The 19309-nt window shown below is 39.1% G+C and overlaps 1 protein-coding gene across 3 annotated transcripts in view; it reads right to left on the minus strand.

Annotated features, from left to right (window-relative positions):
• LOC135706994 (transmembrane protein 47) overlaps positions 1-19309 on the minus strand; it is a 139797-nt gene that overhangs the window by 48351 nt on the left and 72137 nt on the right. Inside the window, exons 2-3 of one of the 3 annotated variants that reach the window (XM_065228713.1) lie at positions 15392-15644; positions 13003-13540 (exon numbers count right to left, since the gene is read on the minus strand). The exons of the other annotated variants lie outside the window; for them this stretch is intronic. The gene's annotated coding sequence lies outside the window, so the exon portion shown is untranslated. The remainder of the gene's footprint in view (positions 1-13002; positions 13541-15391; positions 15645-19309) is intronic. 3 annotated transcript variants of the gene reach the window in all.

Raw genomic sequence — 19309 nt, forward strand, 5'->3', positions numbered from 1 at the left:
AGAATTATCAATCTTGAAATAAATTCACGCTAAAAACAAGGTGAAAATAGTGACTGATTACAAGAAAAAGTGACTTTAGGGATTTGGCCTTAAAAAAAGAGACTTTTTAGTGACTGGCTTGAAAAAAGTTACCAAGTCACTAAAAAGTGACTCGCTACCAGCCCTGCCATTACAAGATCCAAAATGACTGAATTTTAGCAAAAATTGTAATCATTGCTCATAACAAATAATTACGCAACGTTTCTTAAGAATCGGTGAATATCTGAATATCGCATTTTCCATAAGATGAAATGATCCGTTGGGAAAAAGATGGGTTTGAATTTCAGGAAAACGCACCAAAGTGAATTGAACTTTAAGGATATGATTCACGACATACATTACATTTGAAAATAAATGGTTACTGAAGAGATACAAGCATCGAATTACATTTTCAGATGTGCAAGGTTTCTAGATAATGACATTTGTGTTTCTGAAAAAAATCGAAGTGCTGGAGCAGATGTGGCTTTGCTAGACCTTGAATTCTTAAGAAAAATGATCCTAATACACGTGTCATGCAACCTTCATTAAATATGTGAATCGTTTCTTAGATGTATCACATTTCGTATGAATTAGACTGGATAAGACCTTCCAAGTGAAGATGTTTACGCATTTCGAGCTAAGCAAATTGCTGAATTGAATTTCCGACGAACAGCGTTCCATCGTGGTTATCCAAGGTTACTGCAGTGTCATCAAGTCGACGTGCTTGAATCCGCTTTCTGGTACAATTTCAACAGCAGCATTTTCCATAAGCTACCACTTTTGACAAGAATATCGGATGAGATATTTCGTTGAACCCATCACTCAAACCTGTAAACAACAAACTCATTGTTAACGATGACTGACATGCCCTGCAAGGATCATTATTTCACAATGTTTGCATTCAACAGTGACTTTTCCACTGAATAGCACCCAATCGACCGCGTAATTATACCGCACTTCCCGGAATCAATGCGCACAATACAATACCTAGATAAGATGGTGTCTCATCCTTTCTTCCTACACCCACCCACTAAAGTTGGATGTTAAATGTCACAAAACATTTTCCCGGCAATTGTTGCCGCACCAGCTGTTTTCCATTAGTGTGCGAGAGCTGTGCGCGTGATGTTCTAGACTGGTTCATGAACGATTTTCAGATGAATCTTAATTGTATTTATGCATAATTCTCGAGCAACATGTGAAAATGGCATATGTGCTAAGCTCGCGGATTAAGACGTCATTCAGGCAAACCAATAGCAGCATCGAGAAGTTTGCTTAATCAGATGGTTTATTTAGTTTGCGTGGGTGTGTTGTGATTCGTGACAATTATTGTGTCTTTGTACCAGCCTGATATTTAATTATGCCTTTTCAGCGAAACAACCCCCGCTGAGTTGCAACGTATTAGTGCCACTTTGTCCTCGTTGAATATTAGATTTTTCTCCGGTGCAAAAAAACATGAATAATTGTCCAGCTCCAGCAGCAGCTGCGCGTCCTTGTTGTTGTTGTTGTTGTTGTTGTTGTTGTAATGCCACACCTTATTTGCTTCCGCCGCGGTGGTTTTATGATGCTTCCGTGCGGTATGAGGGTGGTAATAATGATGATTATTAAAGCAGAATACCAGCTGTTGCACGCGGCGTACATTTATACGTATGCTTTGCGACTGTATGCACTTCCGTTGCCTTTGGTGGAGCTTTATTTTGGTTTGTTACCTGCTGTTTACCGACCGACATCATGTCGCTATACCAATCGGTGATGGATGCAGTTTGAGTTATGGTAGGGCATGAATGTCACTTCATGATGTTCATAATCAGGGGAGCTGAGCGACGGACAAGCGTTCAGAACGAGCTTCCAGAACGAGTTTCGAATCTTCTTAACCCTTCGTTACTCGCGCCAACTTTTGTAACACGAGTACTCGCGCGTTGTACTTTGTACAACAGTGTGAGTTTTCCATTGCCATTTTGTAGCCGAGCTACCAGCGATATGAAACCAAAGGGTATTCCTTAAAAAACTTGTTTTTAACTAAACATTCTAAACTTTTATCACAGTTAACACCCAAAAAATGCGGATAATACAGAAAATGTGAATGGAAACCGCGTAAACGGTGTTCGTACTACATGGGATTTGACTTAATTGGTTACAACATGGAAAATCTCGAGATCCTGACCAGATAGAAAGTTACTGTCTTGGGCAAAGTTGTTCTAGAGATCATAACCTTTTTGCTGGAGAAGAGTAGTTCAGAATTTTCTCACTACGTAGCGCTAGAATGTATGTGAAATTATCTCATGTGATATATCTCGAGATCATGACCAGATAGAAAGTTACTGTCTGCGGCAAAGTTGTTCAGAAGGTCAAGGCCTTTTCGTTGGTGGGCAGTAGTTCAGAGTTTTTTCACTTCGCGGCGATAGCATACATGTGAAATTCTCGCATATATAAAATATCTCTAGATACTTACTTACAATATAAAAAGTTACTGTCTTCAGCAAAGTTTTTCAGGAAGTCAAGATCTTTTCGTTGGTGGAGTAGTTCAGAAAATTCTCACTACGTGGCGCTAGTATATACGTGCAATTTTCGCATATAAAATATCTCGAGATCCTGACCAGATAGAAAGTTACTGTCTTTGGCAAAGTTGTTCAGAAGGTCAAGATCTTTTCGTTGGTGGACAGTTGTTTATAATTTTCTCACTACTCGGTGTAAGTATACACATGCAATTCTCGCATATGCTATATCTCGAGATCCTGATCAGATAGAAAGTTACTGTCTGCAACAAAGTTGTTCAGGAGGTCAAGGTATTTTGGCTGGTGAACAGTAGTTCAGAATTTTCTCAGAAACTCTAGGCTTTAACCTCCTGAACAACTTTGTTCAAGACAGTAACTTTCTATCTGGTCAGGATTTCGATATATATCACAGGCGAGAATTTCACATTTCACTAGTGAGAAAACGTAGTGACTGTCCACGAGCAAAAATTTTGTGATATCCTGAACAACTTTGTCGACAACAGTAATTTTCTATCTGGTCAAGAACATTAGATATTTTATATGCGAGAATTTCACATGTATACTAGCACCATTAAGTGAGAAAATTCTGAACTACTGTCCACCAGCGACAAGGCTATGATCTCCTGAACAACTTTGTCGGAGACAGTAACTTTCTATTTGGTCAGGATCTCGATATATTCCATGTTGTAATCAATTAAGTCAAATCATCACAGTTTACGCGGTTTCCATTTACATTTGCCCTATTATCAGCATTTTTAGGCGTTTACTGTAATCAAAGTTTAGCTTGTTTAGATCAAAACAAGTTTCTTGAGGAATACTCGTTGGTTTCAGATCGATCAGCAACAAAATGGCAAAGGAAAACTCATGTGCAGAGTTGCGACCTATCACAATCACGATCGCCAAACAGCTGATGGTAGTAACGCTTTGTACATTCCTATCAATGTGCTCGTCGAAGCTCTCTCCATGACCATCCATCAAGTTGACGAAAGAAGTAAAAAGCAACTGGTGAATGTCGTCTTCTGTTGTGATCCATCACCGATCTAGTCATTCCCGACAATCACGACACTCATCTGTGCTCGTTTTGAAGCAGTTGCTGCTTTGCTTGCTTATGTGAGTGTGTTAGTGAGTGAGCCCAACAGCTTCCGTTTAATGTTGCCTGCTTTGTTTGTAACTCACACATTCGCGCCTGCCGAGACGAACTTGGAATGCGTAGACATTGTTTTCATTCTCTTCTGTCGTTTCGCTTTTTCTCATGATCGTACTGCAGAAGCCTTCACTGTTTTCGTTGTGCTTTTCATCATCAGCAGCGAGTGTAACGTTTTGCTTGTGAGCTGCGACCATTACTGGTGATTGTTGTTTGCCATGGCTCTAACTCTCACTGCGTGACAAAACGATCTGTCAGTGATAGTCGGTTGATGCGAAGACGAGTGTCTCGTGAGTGTCATGATATTTTGCATCACTGCTCATGTATGTTGTACAAAGTACAACAGCGCGAGTAACGGAGGTTAAGAAGCGTCTTTCAGTATCTACTTTTAGGAACTTTTAATTTTGAAGTTTATTCAAGACGCTTGCCTGTCGCTCCGCTCCTCTGACTAAAAAATACACGGGCCGGACAGCAAATCTGGGTAGAGAGTAAAAGAGCATTTTTCAAAGTCTAATGATTGAATGATTGATTGGTGAGCGTTTTAGTTGAATAATTGAATACACTTGACGTCGTTTTTACTTTTAATTCTACTACTATTGTATCAGTTTCACTTATTCACTTTCACTAATTTATTTTCATTAATTCACATTTACTATTTTCTTTCACTATCGCTTTAAATTATAACAGATACGTGTTTCGTTTGGTACTTGCAAACTTCTTCAATGTCTAGTCATAGTCTATGAACAGACACTGAAGAAGTTTGCAAGTAGTAAGCGAAACACGTATCTGTTAAAATTTAATGTGATAGTGAAAGTGATACAATAGTAGTAGAATTAAAAGGAAAAGCAACGTAAAAGTAATATTTATCAAAGGTTTAAGAAGTTCAAGGTTTCGTTTTAAAATTTCAAAAACCCTTTTCCCTTTGTGGAAACTATATGGAAGAAGTCTATATAATTATGTACATAGATTACATATACTCAACTGTTAATGTTAGACATTGTGGTTAGGAAATGACTAAGAGGAAGAACGATGGAAGCCATAAAAGATGTTGAGATTGCTGGGAAGAGTCAGCATTTTACAAGATTCCACTGGACAATTGGAATAAGATAACAATAGAAGGATATACCTTACAGTAACTTCGAATACTGGGAGGTTAGCATCATGAAATACTTCCAAACGTCTATAACTCTTAGTATGAATTTGTTAAAATAGTTTTTCGATTAACTATGAATGAGGAACATATTGTTGAGTTCAACCTGAACGAAATGTTTACCCTTTGCTTCACTACTAAAGCATATTTGCAATACTTGGGAACACAAATGAGAAATCTGGATAAACGTTGTTGCAATTTATATGGATAAACAGAAATAATTATATAGATGGTGAATGAACTTAGCTGAGCATTCCAAAACATAAGTTAGAACAAACGGCACCTCATACCACGAAACAGGAAGGATTTGATTCTACATTCAACTCATATCGCTGATCACTGCTACACACACTAGGAACACGTGGGATTTGTTAATTATCACTGAAACACTTTTCATTACTACTTCTGTGCTTTCAATTTAAATATTTCTAGATAAAAATTGTAATGTGTAATGGCGAACTTTATAGTTTATTTCACATTGCTGTGATGATTCGATAAATTAAGTGTGAAATTGTGCTTGTGTCGCGGTAGAATTGATGCTACGCGTGCCCCGTAGTGTTCCTTTAGTGGATAAGTAGGAGAACGGTTGCTGCTGCAGCTGATTCTTGTTCAATTTGTGTTTTTTTTCCTTCGCAAGGCATGCTATTGGCATCTTTTAGTAAGCTGCGGCATTGTACATTTCTGCTTTCGTTCGTTTTTACTTGTGTCTCTGTAGTGTTGCATGTAAAGTTTATGTGTATAGGTGGATAGATATGGCAGAGTGTGCAATATGTAATTTGGGGATTTTGGTAAGTGATTTGCCGGTTATCTGTGTGGGTAAATGTGCTCGTGTATTTCACTGCAAATGCACTACACTTACGTGGACTTAGGCAAAGCTTATCACGGACAATGCAAATGTTCTGTTCAGGTGTGATAATTGTCTATCAGATCAGAGTTGCGACGAGCAGAATGATCTGATCTCGCGCGTCAAAAGGATAGAGGAAGAGATGAAGAATGTATTTCATCTCTCGGACTCGATCACATTGCTGCTCAGATAGACATCGCGTTAAAGAGTGGGATGGTAGACATTAGCCGAAATGTAAATGGTATTGAAAAATTAATTTGTGAGAAATTGGACAATATGAAAAACTCATTTTTTTTCAAAGTACTGCGGAAAAACAATTAGCTGCAACGAATGACCAGCGCAGTGTATCTAGGACGATTCAGTCGGAATCGGACGCAAAAAAACGTAAATTAGTAATAGTGATAATGATGATGATGTTTTTCAAGAAAATGCGAGTTTGGCGGATGTTGTAAAAATACATAGTCGTGCTAGTAAAAGTAAAAATATTAGTAACAGAAACAGTAACAAACAGAGTAATCGTAAGACTCGTCCGGTCATTGTGATTAAACCAAAAGAGTCCAAACAAGCTTGCGAAGATACTCGTAAGTTTTTGAAAACACAGTTAGATCCAAAAACACACAAAATCAGTAATTTTAGGAATGGTAAAGATGGCTCTATTATTGTAGGAGCTAATCTAAATGATGTAAAAAATGGTATTGAAAGCAATCTGGGTGAAAAATATAGTGCTGTTGTTCCCACTTCAGTGCCAAGATTGAAAATAGTGGGCATGAGCGATCAGTTTTGCTCCGATGTCTGCATTGATTAATTAAAAAGTCAAAATGAGGGTTTGATCGGTGCTCGATAGTTCCCGCGATTAATGTGTTGAGATGTTTCAAATGTGGAGAATTTGGGCACAAGAGCATGGATTGCAAAAATTGTGAGAGATGCTCTAGGTGCAGCCAACAATTCAAAACGTCTGAGTGTACGCCAACTGTATTGAAATGTATTAATTGTTTGAAAATGAATAAAGAACGTAAAATGAACTTGGACGTCAACCATGACGCATTTAGCTCCGAATTACTGATCAGAAGAAAAGCAGCATGCGTTTCAATAAATAGCAGCCAAGTTCCAGGAATGTGAATCAATTCGATTATTTGTATTCGAATACTGCGGGCTTGTCAACAAATTACGTAGCAATACGTCAGATTGATGAGGAAAAACGTCCTCTTTTACTTTTATTATCTCAAATTCATATTGTAGAAACTGAAGCCATTGATCAGTATAGTATTCCGGGATATATTGTGGCTGCTTGTTTATCACATTCTAGACACACTGGCGGTGTTGCTATTTATGTCAAAGAATCAGTTCAATTCAACCTTCGTACCAACGAAGTTATCGATGGCAACTGGTTCTTGGGCATTACAGTTGTACGTGGAATGAAGATGGGTAATTATAGTGTTTTGTATCATTCTCCCAGTTCTAGTAACCAGTGTTTTGTTGAAGTTTTAGAGAACTGGCTCGAAACATTCCTTGCTTCTACTAAATTAAATATTTTGCCGTTCGCGGCCGGTAATGAATCTGCAGCTGTTCTTAATAACGTTTTGAAAACGTGTACCAATCAACTAGTTGAGCAAAAGTTTGTTTCTTTGAAAAACTCTAATAGCTGGTACAATTTGGATCTTTTGTGTCTTAAACGGAAAAGGGACAAATGGTACAAAAAGTTTTTTTGATCAAATAATGACAATCATTGGAGTAGGTACACAATCGCGCGTAATAAGTATTCACAATCGATAAAGAAAACTCGTTGTGAATATGTTCAAAGGAAGATTGATCAGCATCAAAACAACAGCAAAGAGTTATGGAAAATTTGGAAATCTTTATTTAAATTACCTAGCTATTGCAAACCGCGGTTCATTACTATTAATGGCACATTAGAACAGTCAGAACAAATAATTGCATCTAAATTTAATGATTATTTTGTCGACAGTGTTTCATTCATTAATCAATCCATTGAATTGGTCGATGAACCTGACGAAATAAAACAGCCAGTTAATAGTAGTTGTAGATTTGAAGTTTTTCACCCAATTACATTAGATGAACTTAGAGTTGTTTGTTTTTCATTAGGAAAATCGGCTGGAGTAGATATTGTTAATGCTAGAGTTATTCAAGATTGCTTTTATGTCATTGGCCACATCTTGCTGAACCTTATTAATGAATCATTACAAACTGGACATGTGCCACAGATTTGGAAGGAATTCTTAGTGGTCCCTATTCAAAAAGTTGCTGGAACGATTAAAGCCGAAGAATTTCGTCCCATCAACATGTTGCACACATTAGAGAAAATTTTAGAACTTGTTGTTAAAGGCCAGCTGTTGGAGTATTTAAATAGTAATAGTTAATTGATACCAGAACAATCAGGATATCGGGAAGGTCATTCTTGTGAAACCGCGTTGAATTTGGTATTAGTGAAGTGGAAAAATAACTTGTGTGAAGATACGATTGTTGCCTGGGGAAAGACAGCTGCACTCAGAGTAAATATATTTGCAGCGAGTAAATTTGAGTTACTCATATTTACTCAAAAATGATCAAAGCAGTCTCGATTTTCTTATCAAAGAAATATCGTCTGACAACATATTTCGTTTGAAGCAACTGTTCGCACATTTGACAGATCGAATCGCTCGTTTAACAAATCGAATTGTGGACTAACGAAATGCTACTGTGGTGGTTTGACTGCACGACGGGTTTACGAGGTTTGGATGCCTTTCAGGCGCCTTCCCTTGTTGGTGAGGATTGACATCTGTCCTCGGCCGTATACAGGAGTGACAGGAGTGACCCGTTCCAAAAGGGCAATGCTCCTTTTCGGTTACCTGAGGTACAACCTGAGCTTTAAAGTTTCTTCGCTTGACAGCGTCGGTTTCAACTTTATTTTTAATATAACAATCAGGTTACTATGTGTATATAAGACATGGAGCAGCGTGAGTTACTCAGAGTTACTCAAAATTAACTTCGGTTTTACTCATGATCGATAGCTGTCTTACCCCCAGATTGTTGCTGTTTTTTGGATCTTAAACGCGCTTTTGAAACAATTTCTAGGCCCTTATTGTTAAGATCAATCGAGCGCATTGGAATTACGAGCACTGCATATAAATGGTTTGAAAGCTATTTGTCTGACAGAACTCAACGGACTATTTTTAATGATTCTGTTTCCAGTCTCGTGGGGAATAACCTTCTAGTGCCCCAAGGAAGTGTATTAGAGCCCCTGTTATTTATTATGTATATTAATGACTTGTGACATGTTTTACGATTTTGCGACATTAATCTTTTTGCAGATGATACTGTGTTATTCATTGCTGCTAAGGATTTAGATGATGCCGTTTTACACTTGAATGAAGATTTGCGTTCTCTAAGTAGATGGTTGAAGTATAATCAGTTGAAATTGAATACAAGTAAAACTAAATTTATGGTGATTTCGTGGAATCTATTAAATGCGAACGTCTCTGTTGTAATTGATGATGAGACTATTGATCGCGTTCGGGAGATTAAATATCTTGGCGTTCAACTCTCACATTGACAATGTCATCATGAAAATTACCAAGAAGTATGGAATTCTACGTCGACTGAAAAACGATTTAGCTATTGCCAGTAATATACAGCTATGCAAATCAATCATCTCTTCTCATCTAGACTTTTGTCCTTCCATTTTATTTCTGATCAATGAAACACAAATATCGAGATTACAGCGCTTGCAGGATAAAATAATGCGTTTGATATTGAGATGTAATAGATTCACTTCCTCAACTTTGATGCAAGACGCCTTACAATGGTTGTCGGTGAAGCAAAGAATTGTATATTTGACGATGGTGTTCATTTTTAAAGTAGTCAACGGTTTGCTGCCTCGATCTTTGTGTGATCGAATTGAAAGAGGAAGTGACTTTCATAGATTAAAATAAGAACACCACATTTCTTGACTTGTGCTTCACAAAATTCATTATATTTTAAAGGAATAAATGTGTTCAATTCGATCCCTAGACATATCAAACGTTCAGCAACACTTACAGAATTTAAGAGACACTGCATTTCACACCTTAAATCTGTCGTTCGAAAAGTTATCCAGTGATGTTTTTTTATGAATTGACAGATTATGTATCTTGACGAACGGAACGGATTATTTTGTATGGATAGCTGCCATAATGACATTTTAATAATTATTTGAGCACTGAAAAAACTATTTTTGTTCACCACGATGGATTTTTAATATTTGATTTAATAGTAGTAGATTCATTAAACAAAAAAAGTTGTCTACAAAGGTTTGAGCCTCGCGCGCGTATTACGGATATAGAGGACTGAATTTAACATTTGATAAAAAAAATGCAATTTGAAGCTTATTTGAAAGTTACATTGAGTTAGTAGTAAGTTTTCTGGCAAATGTTGGGGGTTCGTGAGTATTCCTGACATTGCTGAAAATTATCATAGCATCAGATTGCGGGGTTGCTAGTGTAATATGACGCTTTGTTGGTTGTTCATTAACTCTTGATTGCTTGTAATACTTATGAAAAAACTAAAATGTGGACTAAAAGGCGAACTAATATCGCTGTGATGCAACTGTAAACTCTAGAAGGAATTTATATCTGTAACTGTAACCAGTTTGATTTTGTTTGCAAACCTGGTTAAATTGTCATATTAAATTATCTTACTTAAAGATAAATAGTCCAGCTCAAACCTTTGTAGGGATAAGAGGTGGGACCACCATCATCATTTACATTGTTGGTCATGAGGAACGTTTCTGAAAATTTTCAGCCAAATAAAAAAAATACGAAAATTAATGGTTTTGCGAATTCGTGTGGAATCGCTCCGTAGGAATTTAAAATTATATTTTCAAAAAATATGCTTATTGAAGAAAGCAAATTTATTGGACGGTAGCTGGAAGCTTCAGCTGGATTTCTATGAGGCCTCAAAATAGGAACAATTTTTGAATTTTACATTTATCAGGAAAGTGTGCCAAATGGAAACATCTGATTTATAATTTTATATATGGGTCATTCCAGCTCAAGTGGGTATACCACATGTTGTCGATGTCACCGATTTGTGCCAAAATGGGCCAAAACGCTTATTTTGGCATTCTAAACAAACGCCTTTTTTGATTTTAAAATTATGGACATAAGTAAATAAATGAGCTAGTTATGATTTCATATAATATATATAATCTAATGAAAATAGGCAAATTATTGACGGTAATCAGCCTGTTTACTGTAGTTACTATAACAAAAACAAAAAGTGGCACACTTTAAAGCAAAATAAAAAAGGCGTTTGTTCAGAATGCCAAAATAAGCGTTTTGGACAATTTTGGCTCAAATCGGTGACATCGACCACAACTTTTTTAAATTCTGTACCCACTTGAGCTCGAATGACCAATATGAGGATGAGGATCTGTTAAATTATTTTATATATGAGGATAAAGACAATTCCATCATCACCTGGAGCTTTCATATTTTGAAACATTAAATTATAGATCTTACTTCGTCCAAATCAGTCCCCCAGGAATCATCAAAAATATTTTCCCGAGACAAAATATTCAGATAGTCCCGAGCAACCTGATTCTCATAAGGACTAGTAAGACCCAAACTGAAATTATGGTAACTCTCGAATCTACCGAGATAGTTGATGTCATGCCAGCTAGGGCCATGCCCCCTACAACCCAACATCCTATTAACGCTTATTCCCCCGGGGAAGTGGCATTTACTAATATTTGATAAAAATTTACTCATTCGATCGACCTACGCTTTTGCGAATTTGAGTGAACGGTACTTAAATCTTAGTCTGTTTCATTTGCCGTGAAGTTTGTTTTGACGGCAGGATTGAGCATCTTATTTCTAAACAACCAAAAATTGATTAGGATCTACTAATATCTGTCAAAAGTAGGGTTGGTTCAGATTCAGGTCGATGTTTTCCATTCGCCATCTTGTCAGTCATAACTTTGTTTACTCAATTCGAGGTGCCCTACTTTTGATACATATGAGTTGATTCTACTCAAATTTTGGTTAGAAATAGCATATGTACCGTGTTGACCCGTTCTTCCAGGCAAAAAATAACATTTTGTCTACGGGATTTTTAGTGGATTGAAAGAATAAGAAACAATCCACTATGTTTCACGAAATTTAACTTTTGCTTATGGAATTTTTATTAGGAGCGAACACTTGCAACGTTGTCAACGCGAATGGTTTTACCAATACCAAAACACAAAGTTATTAAATGAAGTTCGAAGTTCTAAATTACGTCCCTAATGTTCGGCCCATGGTTCTAAAGCGCAAAAAGCTTTAAATATTCTAAATTTACAATAAGAGTGAAGAGTGTGATATTGATTTATTAGGCTAGAATGTTACAAAAAGGTAAGTCCTTTCCATTAAGGAAATTATTTGATTATTTGATGAACACCGCAGTGTTTTTTTTTTTCTTTTTTCTTTTTTATTATAGTCACTTAGGTCACTCTTGGGTCATTCGTGACTTGTCCGGGGGTGATATTTGAACTCGTGACTTTGGGGGGGGGGTCGCCCCCACACACCGCAGTGAAGATTTTAGTAAAATATTAAAACTTCACAAAATTTGTTGTGAAAAGTACAATATATGTTTTAAATTTTTCCTATAAACAAGCAATTAATTTACGCATTACAATTTCAGATGAGGTATTAGTTTTTCATTACTATTGTGTATTATTGCTGAATGAAGGAATTATTTACTTGATAGGTCGAAGTGAGGAGCTAGGCTGAAATTACATCATGTAACCCTATGTAACCATTGTTTCCAGCTGACGAGGAAAATAAAATGCATTCTTTCCTTAAAAAAAATCCTTAGAAAGATAATTTTGAAAATTCGCTGAGTAATGATGAAATTTTCTGAAAATTCCAGCATTACCGGATGTACAGGCTATTTTTCGGTAGTAAACACCCAGATTTACTACTGTTTTGTTTGGAGTGTGGATCACAAATTAAAACACAAATTTGTGTAAATTGACTGAATTAATACAAACTAATATTGAAGAGGACCGTGGAAAAGTTTGATTCTTTCCCTCGCAAACGTTCCATTCCATAATGAAATGTATCGTTATCGAATAATTTGAATATATGTATAGACTAGTGCTGGAGCATTGCATTATCTCAAATTAACCACGATTATCAAACACCTGTATATCATAATTCAAACATAGTCTAATACCAAAGGTAAACCAACTGTGATTTGTATAAGCAAATACACACCTCAATGCTTGGTCAGCAATATCAATAAATAAATATTGAGCTTCGAAATCCTCCAGGGCAAAATAAACAACCTGCCGTGACTCATCATTATGCACACTTATCAAAACTACATCGGGGGCACTTACCTGTTTCGTTCCGGGTAGATGGTAAGAATGTGCGTATCCGTTTCCTTTTCGCCTACCCCAGAGGGTGTCTTTCTCTCTCTCTCTCTCTCTTTCTCTGTATGAATACTGGTCCCACTCAGTATTTATCAGTCAGCGGTGACCTTTTCGTTCCCGACCCCCCGTGGTCGGTCAGTCGGTCTGTGTTATCACTGTTTCTTTGTTCGTTTACCTAGGTAAACAAACTCAGGGGCAGCGCGGGAGTCCGTTTCCGTTTAGCAGCTAACACACAAGCAAAGCTACTTCACTCACTCGCTCGGAATGGTTTATTTATGAAAACAAGCAAAACGTAAACAAACACAACACACATACACACGCGGGGCGCTTGGTTCGCTTTCGCTTTGCGTACGCCTCTGGGTTTTCGTCTTTTTTCTCTCTCTCTCTTTCTCTGGCAACAACAATAACACCAGGCAGCGTCTTATCGCTATTTACTGTTTGTTATTGGTTCTTGTTCAACGAAGTTTGAGCTCTCCGATGTATTATGGTAGGATCAGCTTAGAACCTATAAGCACACAATTTCACAAGGTGATTTATTAGCACGGATTAACTATTGATTAGTTTTGTTTTTGTTTGTTCGTTGCACGGTATATGGTTCGTGGGGGCACAGTGGGGCTGATTGGATTTTGTTTTGGTAAACAATGGATTTTCCTATTAGATTGTATAGGTCAGGGTTGTTAATCGATAACTGTCACATTTTTTCACAAATCACATTTTTTTCTGAATCTACAATGCAACATACATGTTTATCATAAAAAAATCTTAATTTTTTTTTTAATTTGTGATTACAATGAATTTGTATAAACTCCATAACATTCCAGATGTTTCTACTAGCGAGTGTCCGGTACAAAAGTGGAACAGACTGGTTGGTTCTGAGTAGAGTTGTTAATGACGTTAACGTCAGCGTCTGCAATGTAAATTAACTGTGATTCAAAGCTAAGAGGAAGAGGAGACAATAGCGGGACTTTTATGAACCACTTTTCTGTCAAACGCGCACCAGCGCCTGATTGGTCGGGCGACCGTATAGAAACGCGAAAAATTTTACAACAGGGAATCTATTTTCTTGTATTTTGACAGTTGACTGCGTCGCCCATAATGAAATAATTTTTGCACGGTGATCGTTTCCGCGAGAGAAGAAGAAAACATCACAGACAAAAAGAAGCCAGTTGTCTCCTCTTCCCTCATAGGTTCAAAGCCAATCAAACTGTCAAAGTCGTAGCCAAGCGAGTTGCACTGTTACTAATCTATTCATACTATGTTGGAAGTGTTGCTAGACACCGTCTTGGCGTAGGTTGCCAAGGCAGTATGTTTTGAATTCTTATCCTTATTCTGGGCACTCGCTAGTTTCCACCACATCCAATCTAGATGCACACTAGACGTTCGCAAACTGAAATGTCTTTTAACTGAAAGTCCGATAGCTGAAAGAAGTTCCATTTGTCTGTCAAATTTGTACATTTCAAAATATCAATGCCGTTGGTCAAGTGTAGCGAACCTCTAGTGTAGTTTCATATGTTTTCGATCAACAAGCCCACTGTGTTTTTGTTTCCATCTAGGAAAATATTTTGTAGATTTGCACACTCGAACACACACACATTTGCTGTGAAGCAGAAAGTCCTCCAACAAAAAAGCTCGACCAATAACCGACATTCACAAACACGTACACATTTATGCCCACCTAAACAGGGAGGCAAAGCCAAAACAAACAAAACTATCCTTCGGTGGAGCCGCCCAGAAGGGAACAGCCAGAGGAGGAACGCTTCGAAACTTCTTCCAATTTTTCACCTCATTTTCCTCGTGCATCAATAATGTTTGAACGACGACTTGTTAGTTGTTTTGCCAAGTTGGACAAAATTGAGTGTGGCTCTGTTGGCGTGTGTGCATGTGTTTGTGGTTATTGTTACATTGTTTGTCGAGGCTCTGCTTCCTTTTTTTAAACAAACATGGGGAAAACTTTGCCCCTCTCGGAAAACTCCCGACCAACAATAGAAAAGAGCCTATCAGCGTTTGTAAACAAAACATGTAACGCAGCCTTTGGTCGCAAATTGGAGTTAGCCTACGCAGACCAATAAAACAACATAGGGAAAGGAAGAATTTCCCGTTATCTCATGGAATTGTTGGTTTGCGTAGGCGGTATGTTCTAGAAGTTTTGTTGACAACAGATGATAGGCCTTTTTCTTTTATTTGTCGGGAAATCTTATATTCAAGCGAATCTCTGTGTGTGGGTGCGTATGTGTGCTTTTAGTTTGGGGATGGGATGGGATGGTAGACCCTATTTTCTCGAACAAATCAATTATTCGATCGGGAGTTCGTTTGCACAGGGCCACCATCTCGAGTGGGAGGGGAGGGTATTCTTTACTTTTCGTTTCTTTCTGGGTGCTCCTCTGCGACGGGCGGTAGTCGTTCGCTCACAGGATAGCTGCATCCAACAAAGTTGCTTCACGGAAAGCCAGACACAATATTCACACTCTCACTTTCTTCAACGCCATGCGGGAAAAACACAATTGGGTAGCAAATAGCACTTTGATTTTCTTCGATTCCGCCTTGTGCACGAAGTTTGCTAGCGGGGAGGCGTTGGCGATGGCAGGGTTCAGCAGTAGCAGCGGTATCCTCTTCGGGGTCGAAAGCCAGGGCGAGTAATTAGTTTTGGTTAGTAGATGAGTGTGGCGCATGCGATGATCGGGAGAAGGGAGAGAAAAAAGAAAGAAAATTCAATAAGCATAATTGATATTTCGGTAATTGACGATAATGGCGATATGCGGTGCGAAAGAAATCGGAAAATGCCCCGGCAAAATCGATGTGCTGTGGAGGTGGGGGGCGCTTCTCCTGTAGATTCTGGTGCTTCGGTTCGTAGGTATATACATATGATAAACTCTCGTGCGAACGGCGCCGGAGCGTATCATTTCGTTCCATTAATTAACTTACGCAATTTGGAGAAATGGAAAGCTAGAACCGGGTGTCAATGGATGATCGAAAGTCTGTTGGAAACCTTGCTCTGAACTTGGGGAATCGATGACGATGGCAGCGCATATACCAGTATTCCGATAATGGGATTTTGTAATTGAGATAATTCTACGAATCGCTCTCATTTGGGATCGAATGTTCTCTTTCAACACATGTAGGGGAGAACAGTACATAACGCACCCCCGGGGTAAGACGCACTTTTTCATTTTATTTTGAGTTTTTCTTGGAATTTTAAATCCAATTCTAGGATTTATCATGCAGGATTTTGAGTTCAGATACTATGCTAGAAGTGCTGCTTGATAAGACAACAAAAAAGTTACTTAAAGGCCATGAAAAACACAAATGAAAGTCAGCTGGTGCGTTCTGCCCAGGGGGTGCGTTTTATACCATTCTCCCCTACGTGCTGTTTGAAGTCTGGCAGCATCGGAAAGAAGCATCAGGATATTGGTTCAATCGAAGTGAAACACTCATTTCTAAACTCACGGTTTTGATTCGGTTGCTATTTTAGTGGCGTTTGATAAAATTATGTGTTAAATTTACAAAATGTTTCTGGACGTGGGATGTCATCTTTTCCCAACTTTGTTTACTTAATTTTGGGTACTTTTAACGAATATGAGTAGATCCTACCCAAAATTGGATTGTTTAGAAATAGCGTGCACCCCCGCTGCTTTTGCCCACAAACTTTTTTTGACGTAGCACTACGTCTGTGATTACTATATGGGGGCACACTTTTTAAAAAACCGAAAATGGAACATGTAACAAAATTATGAAAGATTTTGAACGTTAATAACTCAGGTGTCCCTGGACCAATTTCAATAATTTTATCACCAATGGATCAGAAATATGTCTACGAAAATGAAGATTTTATCATTTTTCAAAATGTCACTATTGAAAATTGCACGAATGTGCAACTGTTGCTATGATAGTTAAAATTATCACCGATAGCCCACGAAAAGCGATTTCCCTAACACAGACTTCAAAGTTAAATTCAATCCGGTCTCACCAAACGGTGTTTGATCAAGAACCGCGTGGTGAGTGGTGGCATTCTCCAGTACACAACGAAAGGCTCCCCGCAAGCAGCTAGCTATCAAGACTGCCCTCAACCGCTGATCGGATTCAGTCCAATCACCGTGTGTGGTGGTGTCCGGTCGTCGGCATCAGCAGCAGCAGTGCTTTCGGCGCGTGGCGTTGAACAGTGTTCTCCAGTACACAACGAAAGGCTGCCTGCAAGAAGTGAGCTGCAGGCCACATCTATGCCAAGTGCGGCATCCTCATTCCAAACAACATACAGCTCACCAGCATCATATGTGTTTAACACCCTAATAGCTCAGCATTACTCAACCATCACGACAAAACGGTCCTTTTCAGGACCACCCCAAATTTGTAAAAGCGTATGTTATGGACATTTGTAAAGGTCATCAATCGGATGTCAGTTCCCATATCAAGATAGAGCTGGAATTATGGCGTAACAGCTTTCGATGATGTCTTGAAATTCAAAGCTTGCCCACGCAAATCAACATCACCATCAAATAAATAAATAAATAAATAAATTCCAGCTCTATCTAGATATGTTTAAATCTAACATACCAATGTTGCCTTCTAATTGGGGGTGCAATTTCAAAAACCAAAGTCGGTCGCGGCATGAAAGTGGTCTTATTTTGATCCAGAGATGATGGATTTTAATTCTTAATACGCCAATCGATAGGAATATTTCTACGATTCTGTTAAAATTAAGATTTTATCATTTTTCAAAATGTCACTATTGAAAATTGCACGAATCACCGATTGCCTGCGAAAAGCGATTTCCCTAACACAGATTTCAAAGTTGAATTCCATCCGGTCTTACCAAACGCGTGGTGAGTGGTGGTGTTCTGAAGTACACAATGAAAGGCTGCCTGTAAGCAGTAAGAGCAGTCCACATGACAATCCATAGAAGGAGGAAGAAGCCGCACCGCTATTGATCGGAATCAGTAGCTTTTCGTGAGTCGTTGTGGGCCATCTATGTCAAGCGCGTCATACTAAAGAGTATAAACAAAAAGAAACCCGCTCAAATTCCTATTCCTACACAAAACACAAGCGCCTGCTGCAGTTAACAAATAAGATTTATGATATAAGACGTTTTGGCTGGCTCTGATTACCCAACGAATGAGACAGACAACATTTTAAAAACTTAATGTAAAGTGAGGATTACATCGAGGCTGTGGTGAGGACTGGGAGCGCGAACAAGGTAGAGCTCCACCGTAGGAGACAGTGCTCCGTCCGGCGGAGAAACCCCGACGGCAGAAAAATAGAAAGGTGAGGAAAACACGAATCAGTGGGCGTCCTTCAGAAAGGCGATCAGCGCAGCCAACGTTGAGGGGTCGTAACCAAGCAGATTACTAACGTTCTCCGGGAGTCTATGTTGTTCGCGTAGCTTCTGGAACTCCGGGCAGACACACAGCACGAGTTCCACCGAGGCAGGGATGCTGCAAATTGAACAAACCTTGCGATAAGGTGTACCACCGAAATTACAGGAAATCCTCGCATGGCCGGTCCGGAGTCTTGAAATGATCCGCTGGTCCTTGTAAGGACGCTGGAGCGTACGGTTTCCTTGATCTTCCTCAGGAAAGTGGTCTGCGACTGGAACCATTCCTGCTGCTAGGAATTCAACAATCCAACGCCTGACGTCTAGTAGGGGTATGTTCCTGGTGTAGCGGGGACGGGATGCACCATCCCGCCAGTCTGTCCGCAGGCTCGTTTCCGGGAACACCGCAGTGTCCGGGGATCCACGTAAAGACGGTTGAAGGTGGGGCGTACCGTGTAATAGCTTGTATCCAGGGGTGGCTCGGGGCTTCGGCTTCCAGCGCTTGGATGACGCTGTGTGAGTCAGTTAACACGAGGATCGGTTGATCTGCCGGAGTGATGGCTGCGTCTAGAGTAGCTGCGGCTTCAGCGGAAAAGACGGCACACTCCTCCGGTAGACTTTGACTTGTTGCAACAGAACGTCTCAAAGCTACAGAGTTATCTCCGGCTTGGAATCCACTCTTAATCCGCTTATCTATTTTGACGACGTTTTAAATCGGCAACTCTTCTCTTCATGCCAGTGTACCCTGGCCACCGGGGGGAGGTCACGGTTGGCTGCAGTGCGGAGGGCTTTGTTCCCCTCGTTGAGGAGAAAGACCCTTTCGTTCCCGGATGTCTTAGCAGCGAGGGCAGCGGCTTTCGTAGCAATGGCTGCAGCAGATCGATAGCGGAAAGGGAGGATTCCGATTTCCACACATGCGGTGTCTGCGTACGTAGGTATTGTATACTGGAGTGAGGATGTGGTTGAGCT

This window comes from Ochlerotatus camptorhynchus, unplaced genomic scaffold (assembly GCF_037179485.1).
Source record: "Ochlerotatus camptorhynchus isolate MF236.1 unplaced genomic scaffold, CSIRO-AGI_Acam_v1.1 ptg000300l, whole genome shotgun sequence".
Taxonomy (NCBI): Eukaryota; Metazoa; Arthropoda; class Insecta; order Diptera; family Culicidae; genus Ochlerotatus; species Ochlerotatus camptorhynchus.